We start from the raw sequence: 11717 nt of genomic DNA, 5'->3' as shown, positions 1-11717 counted from the left end.
TCAAGCTGTACCTTTTAGTTTTTTACAGACTTCTTTTTAAATACCAGCTTTTGTCCCTTTTATGCCCTATAGGGCATATGGGTTGGATCGGCGCTTCTCCATACATGCTTAATGCTTATGGAAATATGGTCAGATCGGTGATGCAAGTTGTGAAATGCCATTGGTGCACATTGTAAAGTGCTTTGGATGCATCATTTATTAAACGCGTACGTACAACGTATATATTTCACAGAGATCATGTATTATTCACCTTTTCTCCACTAATCTGCATCCCTCTTGACCTGAGCTTGCTGCCTGCCTCCACCTCGGACCTGATGTAGACCAGCTCAAGAGGCACTCAACCAGTAACCTGACTTTGCCAGATGGGGGCGGTATTGGGTAACCATGTTCCCCAATAAGCTGTGAAACAAATTTGTGTGTTTTGGACCCAGAATGGACACTGGACAAAAGACAGCTCCGTGAGGCAACTATCTGGACATACCCACGCGTTCGGGGAGATGTCCTGTACCACACCCCACTCTCCGCTAAGCGGGAGAGGTGTAAAATTCACAGCAGCAGACCTTCTACTGAGGTCAACGCTCACAAAAGTACCGTTTCCAGACCCAGAATGGACACTAGACAAAGAGGCCTCCGCGAGGCAACTATCTGGACATACCCACGCGTTCGGGGAGATGTCCTCTACCACACTAACCTGACGCTGCCAGATGAGGGCGGTATTGGGTAACCATGTTCCCCAACACAGCACTCATCTGGGATCTCTCAGGCAGTTGAGCTGACAAAAATCCGTTCCGTACCGGACCAATCAGCGTGAGCTAAGGGCGGGATATGTGCGAAACCGGATGTGAAGCTATATAGACACGTCAATATGATTGGTTGTGTTTGCACGCCCACACAGTGATAGACAGACGGTCCCATCCAATCATCTACCAAGTATCTTGAAAAAAAGGAACAGCCCCGTCATCGAATTTGCTTCCGCGATCCCAGATCCCAATAAGCTGTGAAACAAATTTGTGTAGCAAGCTTCTTGGATCTGGCAGCGTCAGGTTACTACCACACCCCACTCTCCGCTAAGCGGGAGAGGTGTAAAATTCACAGCAGCAGACCTTCTACTGGGGTCAATGCTCACAAAAGTACCGTTTCCGGACCCAGAATGGACACTGGACAAAAGACGGCTCCGCGAGGCAACTATCTGGACATACCCACGCGTTCGGGGAGATGTCCTGTACCACACCCCACTCTCCGCTAAGCGGGAGAGGTGTAAAATTCACAGCAGCAGACCTTCTACTGGGGTCAATGCTCAAAAAAGTACGGTTTCCGGACCCAGAATGGACACTGGACAAAAGACGGCTCCGCGAGGCAACTATCTGGACATACCCACGCGTTCGGGGAGATGTCCTGTACCACACCCCACTCTCCGCTAAGTGGGAGAGGTGTAAAATTCACAGCAGCAGACCTTCTACTGGGGTCAATGCTCACAAAAGTACCGTTTCCGGACCCAGAATGGACACTGGACAAAAGACGGCTCCGCAAGGCAACTATCTGGACATACCCACGCGTTCGGGGAGATGTCCTGTACCACACCCCACTCCGCTAAGCGGGAGAGGTGTAAAATCCACAGCAGCAGACCTTCTACTGGGGTCAATGCTCAAAAAAGTACGGTTTCCGGACCCAGAATGGACATTGGACAAAGAGGCCTCCGCGAGGCAACTATCTGGACATACCCACGCGTTCGGGGAGATGTCCTCTACCACACCCCACTCTCCGCTAAGCGGGAGAGGTGTAAAAAAAAAGCCAGTTGTTGTGCACGATGGAGATGAGGAAGACAGCGTAGATGAATCACTCGCTACTGTAGAAATAGATCACTCGTATGCATTTCATGAGAGCACTGTACATAATCAGTCTGTACAGACTCAGAGTCTAGATGCTGTAGAAATAGATCACTCGTATAGCACTGTACATAATCAGTCTGTACAGACTCTGAGTCTAGATGCTGCAGAAATAGATCACTCGTATGCATTTAATGAGAGCACTGTACATAATCAGTCTGTACAGACTCTGAGTCTAGATGCTGGTACTGTTCAGAGTGTCATGGGACTATCTAGTGCTACATTAGGACCCTTCAAACACAGTGCCATTGAACCTACTACCTTTACTTTGAAGTCTTCAGAATGGGACACTGTAAACTCCTTAAGAGTCAAAGGAAATAAATATTTTAAGATGTATGAATGGCAAGAGCTTTTTGCCAGCAAAGTCAAGGAATCGAATCCATACTGTATAATCCGTTTTATTAATCACTACTTTTCTACCGCTGTCGTTAGAAAATCAAGCAAGCCATGTCTGACAATCATTGGCGCCTGCCGGCATACTTCATGTGAGATGACCTTTAAAATACATCTCTATTAATTCGAAGACGGCATATTTCATATAGCTTACACTGGCAACATACATCACACAAAGGAAAAATTGAGAGGTAGATACATTAGAAGCACAGAGCGTGCAAACTTGGGTAGATCAATAACCGATTTGCACATAATGCTTACATAGATTAGCTCACTAGACAGTGCCCGCTAACAGCTAGGCTAACTGCAGAGAGGGGTGTCCGGGGGTGTGTGTGTGCGAGAGAGCCATGATCTATTCTAAATTGTCAGAACAGAAGCACAATATTATGAGGCTAATGCTACTGGAGATTAGTAGAGTATATTGTTTTATACACGGACAGTAGTGTGCACTAGACATTTTTTTTTCAGGGCAAGGCATTAGGCATATCATTACTAGAAATGTGCTGTACACAATACTACACATTGGAATAATTAAATTAAACTAGCACAACGGTTAAATGATTTGTATTTGCATATTTCTTGATATTGACATTACAACTGGACTGGATGTTATGGCACAATCTGCTCAAGAGGCACTATAATTGCAACCCACACTCATGTTAAATGCTATATTCAAAAGGTGGGTTATCATTTAGCATCATATGAGCTATACGAGATTTATTTTTCTCTTGCCGTTTAAGCAAAATATTGTAGACAGGTAAAGGTTGGAGAACAACTGGTCTAATGCATTTAAAACGGGTGTTTTACCGTTTTCCCACTCCCCACATGGAATGGGGCAAATATAGCCTATATAGCAGCAAATATAGCCTATATGCAGAATGTATGCTGCATCCATGTTCATACACTACAGTATGTGCATATACAGTATATGTAGTATGTATAGGAATTAGGAAATATATGTGACAGCTGTGGCATGTGGCAGCCACAGCTGTGGCATATGTGACATGTGGCATATAAAAATATGTTCATATTATTGGTTTAGAAAAGTACAATAAAGCAAATAAATTTTAAAATAGACAATCTACAAGCTCACATGTGTCTCATCGAGCTTGTAGATTGTCTATTTTCAAATGGCCGAAATGTATTTAAGTACAATACTATATACATAGGTACTTTCCACCACTGTTGAATAATAACCAGTCATTATTTAAACATGAATATCTCTGTATTCCGGGACCCACCCGGCCGTGCCAGGGGGGGGGGGCCTGCCGGCCGAGCTACTCAGCAGTGGGGGAATAGGGGGGGGGGGGGGGGGGGCAGACTTAACAGGTTCTTGAAAGTTCTGGTTATATGGAAACAGAAGCAGAACTTGGTTCTGGAACTTCACAGGTTCCTGGTAGTTCTGGGATCTGGAAAGTTCTAGTTCTGGTTCTTGTTCCACCCCATAGTGGAAAAGAGGCCGATCTGCTCATTGGAACCAACGCTCCCAAGGTCATAGAACCATGGGAAGTCATTAACAGCCAGGAAGACGGTCCCTATGCAGTAAGGACCAAGTGGGATGGGTTCTTATTCTTAATGGTTTAACCCGCAGACCCTCTGTGTGTGGTCATTATTCCTCTGACTTAACTTTCAGGAATGAAACTCCCATCTTGCCAAATAACTGCTGCATAGGAGAGCAGCATCTTGGTAGCCTGAAAAGAAAGTTTGGAAAAGAGAGGACGCAGGAAAAGAAGGATGCCACGGCAAAAGGGCTGTGTAGAGTGGTGAGAGAGCCATTCAATGGAAAAATACATCCTTCCCCACCACAAAAGGCCAGTGGTGAAAAAATAAATGGAACCACACAAACATCTGACCACGTACCATTGTACCAAGGTGGCAGGAAAGAACGGACTCTGGAGAAACGAAGGTGGCAGAGCTCCAGAAAGAAAATGATCAAAAGGCAGAAGATACCTGAGGAGCTTAAACAGGACTCTGATTCATCAACATCTCCCTCCAGAAAGATGAACACTGTAAACCGAAAGCCCTACCTACCTTCTCTGTTTGCTACTGGAGGCAACAGATCGAAGAAGAAAGACTGATAATAACTGACTTTTCTTTCTCTACTCTTTCCCTTATTTCTTTCTTTTGCAGTGTCATCAGAAGAATCAGTCAAGATTAATTACATGACACATACCACATACATACCATGTTTAGTTTTGTAAATGGCTTCTTTAGCAGTAATTGTTTATATAATGCACAATTAGGGGCCAGTGTGTAGAAGCCATTTAACTGTTTTTTGATTATTATTATTATTATTAGCCTAGAATATCCTGTAGATGATTGGCTAATTGAGTTATTGTTTTGGGCACAGACGGGCACGCCTCCCAGGCCAAGGGTTTAATTATGGACAGGTGTGGGGGGAGAAGGCATGCACCTGGTGGATACAAGGTTTTTACCAGTAAACATGGAACTATGTACTATGCTGTCTATGCACTTTATTTGAATTAAACGCAAAGCAAAATGAAAGTAAGTGGACAATGAAGTTCTTCCTAACTGCGTACACCTATACCCATAGAATGGGTGCATCAGTGGGTTTGTTATGGAAAAGGTTGAAAGCTGACAAACTAGCACTTACAAAGCTTTTAAAAACTGACTCAATCGATAAAATACACCTTAGAAGGTCAGAGGGACTGCAAATCGTACCGGTTTTGTGGAATGACTGCAACAAGGACACAATCCACTGCAGTCGGTTTGTGTTTTTGTGTGAGTGCATTTCTGCGTATAATCATAATTTCTGTGTATTATTGAGTGCACACGTGACTATCTAAGCTATATCCGTCTGTCTGTATGTGCGTGCGTACGTGCATGTGTGTGCATGCGTGCGTGTTTGTGAGTGGGTGGGCGGGAGGTGATCGCCAGTGGCATGCACAGATAGACACTACGGGGTGCTAGAGCACCCTTTTCCCTCAAATGTGCCCTTTTGAAGAAAAAAAAGGGGCTGGGGTTTCTTTTTTTTACAGTGTACACTGTAAGTATGTGGACCATGGTGACATTGATCAATTCCACGCGCTGCACATGGTGCCCTTTTTTCACTAAATGTCTGCACGCCACTGGTGATCACCTGCACAATGAAAATGTCACTTAACTCTTCTGGGAAACGTTTCTCCAAACAAACACTACATTGCTGTTTAAATAAAATCCACTTTTTGACATCAAAGGTTTTGACTTCATTACGACTTCTCAGCACTGTAAAAGAAGACTGAAACATAGCCTTGTCACGCTTCTAACCAGGTGAGTGCAACTGCCTCAAGCTATCAGAGTACTTTAGCAAATTAGCACAGTGCCACTCAAGTGCCCTGTATGAATGCATTATTCTCTACTAGAATTGGGCACTGGCCTACTTGGAACGATGCAAGGTGGAAATTAATGCCCCACCCAGTAATTATGTATGGCTCTTTTATGCCCATATATGGAGTTCTTTGTCAGGCATGCCCATATATGGAGTCTATGAAGATGTCAGAACATATTTGTGATGTCAGAACAGGGCAGCTCCATATATGGAGCCTGGGCAGGGGCCTTGTCTAGAGGCCCTTTGTGGTGGTTCTGGACAACCGTGGTTCCGACCGACTCGACACCGGGCATTGCACTCCCTGTGGGGATGTGGAACGTGTGTGTCGAATTTGACGGTTCTCGACACTATATGACTCTGACATATCGGTCGGATCAGCGGTGCAATGTTTTTGCGAACCTAGTTAGTCAATTAACTTGAATGACTTCTCTAAATAATGATGAATGCAAGAACGCTGCATTCCCTTCATTTTAAGTTTGTTCTTTCAGTCTGTCTGCCTGTCTCTTTCTCTCTTTATTTCTGTCTCTTTCTTTCTGACAGCCTCAAGGGCACTCATGGAGTTTTGTCCCAGGGAAAGTGCAATACTCAATTGTAGCTATACCCTAGTCTGCGGTCACCCAACCACACTTTTCACTACTATTAGAAGTTCTGTAGATATAACTTTTTCTTTTTATTACCTACTAGATATGTTGGACATTACTCCAAAAGACAGTCTGGTGGAGTCTGCTGCGCCAACACACTGCTGTGCTCATACAGTATGTGTTGAGTTTCGAGTATTAACCCCCCTGCAGAGTTCCATGCACCCCCCTTATCTCAGTGTTCCCGGTCAGATTTGACCGGCCAGCACTGCTCTAATTATTTCACCGAACACTGCAGAAGGATTACGTCTGAGTGAGAGAAGTCTTGCTTTAGAAGCATTTCTGTTGCACATGCAATGTTAAATGTACCCATGAATCAGCCTAGAATACTGTCCCAAGATACTGTACACGTTGGCCTTTAATTGTTTCATAGATTATTCCCCCCGTTCTCCATTGTGCCCACCCCTCCCACAGTAAAATGCAGTTAGAATGGAGCTTTGTCTTAATTCTAATGTGGGTATTTTAGTAGCTTTTTTTGTTTTGTTTTTTCCACAAATGTTCAGGCCTGTTGAAAACGCTACCACTGGGTTCTGTATGAACAGCACAATGTTCATATTGGGTGATGATTTGGGTGATGATTTGTAAATAAAAAATAAAAAATGTAACCTGTATACTAAAATATGCCTCCTTCACCTGCACAGCTGAATCCTGTTCAGAGGTACTCTTTTTACAGTGTTATCTTGAAGACAGCTCTAAAACCACATCATAAAATATGAAAAGATTATTATCTTCGCCAAGATATAGGGCTATAGGGCAGGCCATCTCCACCTCACCACCTACTATTCTGTCAAAATATCATGCAAATCGTTAAAGTTTATCTCACTGTAGTCATAGCCATATGTATCTATCAGATTTTTCCGATACAGTATGCCAAGGCACAGATCTCTCTTGACAGAGATCTGCACTCCAAAGAGTGCACTTTTCTAGTTTAATCTTTACTCTCCGGTGCTTCCAGACCAATTTGTAGGTTGAGACTGGAAGAGAATTTGTTGGACAGATGACTGAGAATTAATTTGGAGCAGATGGTTATGAGCAGCTTCTTTGCCTGTTGGAGATTAGCTTGAAAAACTTTTAATTAACTGATTCATGTTAATTGAAATGGATGTTGACGTGTCAGGAGATATCTATGACGCCTGTATCATTCAGCTGCAGGGTAGCCTATGAATTGTACATCATCACTGTCTCTGTAATAAGCTTCCCGTGGGTCTCCAGTCTTGGAAATAAGCTTACTTGGATCTATCCTTCTGATGTCAGTTGTGAGCAGTTATACATTTTTTTGCGCATATCATAGTAATTTTCTTTTATTTATTTTTTAAGATATTGTTTTGGCTTTTTCTGCCTTTATTGATAGAAAATAGATGAATGTAGACTGACAGGAAATGGGGAGAGAGATGGGGCGAAGACACGCGTCAAAGGCCGTCAGGAACTGGAGTCGAACCCGCGGCACGCCGTCAGGCTGGCACAGCAGCCTAGGCGCCCAGACAGTTGAGCTAACCGTCCGGACCGCATATACCGTAGTCATTTTCAATATAGATTGACTGTGGTCTGGCATGTTAGCCTATTTGACTCACTAGAGGTTCTGGGCCGAACACCTACTGTACGTCGCACCGTCAATCCGACTGATATATCCATATATGGAGATCTCTATATAATTTATGTCAGTCCTTGTCCCTTTTAAGCCCACATAGAGATCTCTGTATCTGTCATGTATGGGGGACTGACAGTCCTCGAAGTCAGATCACAACACATTATGTGATATATCGGCTATTTTCTAGTAGTCTACTGTAAATGGAAAATAGGGCTTACACTCTGTGGTTACTGTATTAATACAAATTAGCTGCGGCCTATGCGCTTGACATGCCTCACAAAGATCTTATTAAGAGGTAAGACATTATTCACAATAAAGGTTGGAGCTTTTTCCTGAGCTCTGCCACAAAATCCAATACAGAAAATAAGTCTCAGAACTCTGTCCCAGAATGTCAGAGCTAATCCAGCGTCAGAATACAAACAGCAAAGGTTTAAGAAGTCTTTTTTTTTGCGGCGCCTCCACTCAAGAAACTCCGTCAATTCTTGACAGTTTTGGACGCAGAAAGGCTGGGCGCGTTCCTGGGGGTCTGGATGTTGCGGGGACCCCCACACGGTACAGTTGCACCGCTCACTTCACACAGGTGTGATTTTTTTCTTTACTCTGATAACTTGAAAAGTTCAGCACCTATTGTATAATTACACTTTTTCCTTCACTTTCAAAGGTAATTCTCCAAAGTAATCAACTAATAGGCTGGTCAAACAGGTCCCACAGCACTGACAGCAGTGGATGGATGGAGAGTTCAACCATGGTGTGGCTTTTATTTGCAAAGTGTAAATGCACCGTTTCTGCTTCAAATAGACTTTTTCTCGACTTGGGGCACCCTGGCGCATATTAGCCGCAGCCATACTCATCTATGAAGAGAAAAGCTAGATATGAGCAATTTTAGGCATCTGTGGAACATGCCAACTGTTTTATAGTATTGTACAGTAACAACTAAAGTCTCTGTAATGTTTATGTTGTACTATTACTAAAGAAACTATTTAAAATAAAGGGATCATTAAAGCTGGGCTGTTGCCTGAGTCGAGTGCATTCTGTCAACTTCTGGCCCAGAACTTTGTCACACTTCGCCAATAGAAGTCTATGTAGAAGAGACATTGGACTGGCGCCGTGAAGTGAACGGAGTTGTCGTAACTCTGAGGCAGAGAGTGTATAGCCGGAAGTGTCAGGCCGGAACATCCGTCAGATGTACTGTATAACCCCCATATATGATATTTTTCGACCAATCACTTTTCACGGAGAATGTAAACAGATTTGTAACGCATCAACGTAGTTCCCTTGAGCGGTACTTCACCAAAATCCAGCACTTACGTTTATACACTCTACACAGAATGTACATCCGTTTATACACTCTACACAGCGTAGGTCTTGCCCAGCGTGGGTGCACATACAGCACAAGTTGTGTGCAACACGTGGAGAGCTGCGTAATGCCAACAAAACGCTCTATTCCCATTGAAAACCATATTGCAAAAAGACAACCACATATAGGCAGATACAAAGTTAGGTGTGACCGTAGCCTTAAACATACTTTCTCATATGGTATCACAACCTTTGGCATGCAGAGCCGAATCTTCAAGAAAGCAGATGACTGACAGTCTGCTGAAATGATGTTGAGACTCTACAGAGCCCTGTGAAGACCTAAATTGTTGAAGTCCTTGAAGTTTGAAGGTTTGGTCAGACTTTCACTGAGTTACCAGACATCAATCGTTATTACAGGGGAGGTCTGCAGGGTTTAATTTCTGTTAATGTCGTTTTACACAATTGGGATTTATTTGAGTGCCTTGCTTATGTGCACCTTGTCCTTGGCGGTCATTTTTAAGGGGTGGGGGAGGTGCTATTTGATTGAAATAGGATTTAGTAAGATCATTAAAAAAGGGTGCCATGTGACGGGATAACATCAGCTCCCAAGAGACAACAAAAACAACAGCGTCTTCGTCTTGGGAGTTGCTGTCATCCAATCGCATAGGATTCTTATAATTATCTGGACTTAATTATTATTTTGTGATGTCTGCCAGAGGAAATTGTGCAAGATTTATTCAGGGGAGACTGCAGTAGTTGATGACCACGTGCATAAAATGAAGCTGAGAGCATTAGCGAGGAGTTCACAGCCAACAACTCAGACTGCATGTTCAAAAAACGAATTCTGTTATTATTTTTATTTTAATGAATAGCAGTGGGATGACTGAGTATAATCCTGGGTGTAGGTGCTGTGTGTGTAGTGTGTCCTGTACACCGTGTACGGTACCTGATTGTCAAGCTGATCAGGCCTGATAGTGGGCATGAGATGTTTAGCATTGAGCCTTTTCTGGAAGAGCTGTGGGCTGGACTCAAAGGAACATCTGTCATAGTAACATCCACGCCACATTTCTATGTAGGAGTTTAGCCCAGTTTAAGACTACAAAGGACAATTACTTGAGATCTCTCTCTCTCTCTCTCTGACACACACACACACACACACACACACACACACACACACACACACACACACACACACACACACACACACACACACACACACACACACACACACACACACACACACACACAGATTAATCTCTATGATTCATTCTTGCACAAACACATGCACATTGGGAACACATGCCTGTTCACTTCAGTTACACACTATCCACTGTACAGACAGACAGACAGACAGACATTGTTGATCCCACCGACCTCCCACTCACCACTTGGATTAATATTACCTGAACAAGGTCAGCGAACACTGCTAAATGGACTCTGTGACTCCTGCAAATCCACTTTAGACCATTAAGATTCACTCGGGTGGACACAAAAAATAAGTCATAGAAAAGTGGTAACTGCTCTAAAACATATAGTACTTGCTCCCTTGACACTAGCAGGCAAACCTTAATATAAGTGGTATCACCATAATCCAATTGGGACAGAAAGAGACCAATGACCAGTTTTTTACGAGCTGAACAAACAAAACAAGCCTTCAATCTGTAGAAGAAACCCAGAGTGAATTTAATTTTTGCACAAGGAATCAATATGAAATTTGAAGTTAAGGTGTTTATCCAACCAAAAGCCAAGGTATTTGTAGCGTTCCACCCAGCTGAGACAGCACTATGGTAGGCCATTGCATGTGACAGAGGTGTGCACTTATCATCTCTAGGTGCAGCATGTTCAGCATAAACAGTAGTATAATAATGCCATTAATATGATACTGCCCGAAGAAAATATTTTTTAATATAACAACTTTTATGTCTCAGTATAGTTTGTCTTTCAGTATTGTCTAAAAAAAAAAAAAAAAAAGTAAAATAACATGACAATTAGGGTGGCAGACTTTCCTTGTCTAGTGGTAATGTGCTTGCAACGTTTCACGGCAATCAGAGCTGCGTTCATGATTTGTAGCAATTTGTGCAAAACTGGCTATAGCCTACTCAAGCAAACTTTGCAAGGCAATCAGATATGTTTTCTTTAATCACAATGGCAACGCGATAGTAGGCTACCAATTTGCATGAGATTGGACAAAAATATTTAGGCCGAGGAAATGTGTGTTGCAAAAATCGACCTCATGGTGGCGCCATAACAGGTCGATTTGAGAAGAAAATCGGGGTGGAGGTTCTTCCTTGCAAAGTTTCACAATAGTTGGTCCAGAACTCCAGACCATCCAGCAGCACTGCACTGACCAGTAGTCACTGACAGATATAAAGTGCCATTTCCTGATATTATTGCGGCATTGCTGCTGGCTGGCTGACTGATTGACTGGCTGGCTGACTGACTGACTGACTGCATGGTTTAAGAGACTCACAAGAGCGGAAACGTAAATCCCTCGCCTCGCCTCGCCTCTGGCCGTTCCGGCCTGGCGGGGATATTAACAATTAACGATGCGCGAACTCCGCGCAGCACAACTCGATCCTTTCCATATT

This window comes from Protomyctophum parallelum, assembly GCF_964188405.1.
Source record: "Protomyctophum parallelum genome assembly, chromosome: 14".
Taxonomy (NCBI): Eukaryota; Metazoa; Chordata; class Actinopteri; order Myctophiformes; family Myctophidae; genus Protomyctophum; species Protomyctophum parallelum.
This window is presented reverse-complemented; position numbering follows the sequence as displayed.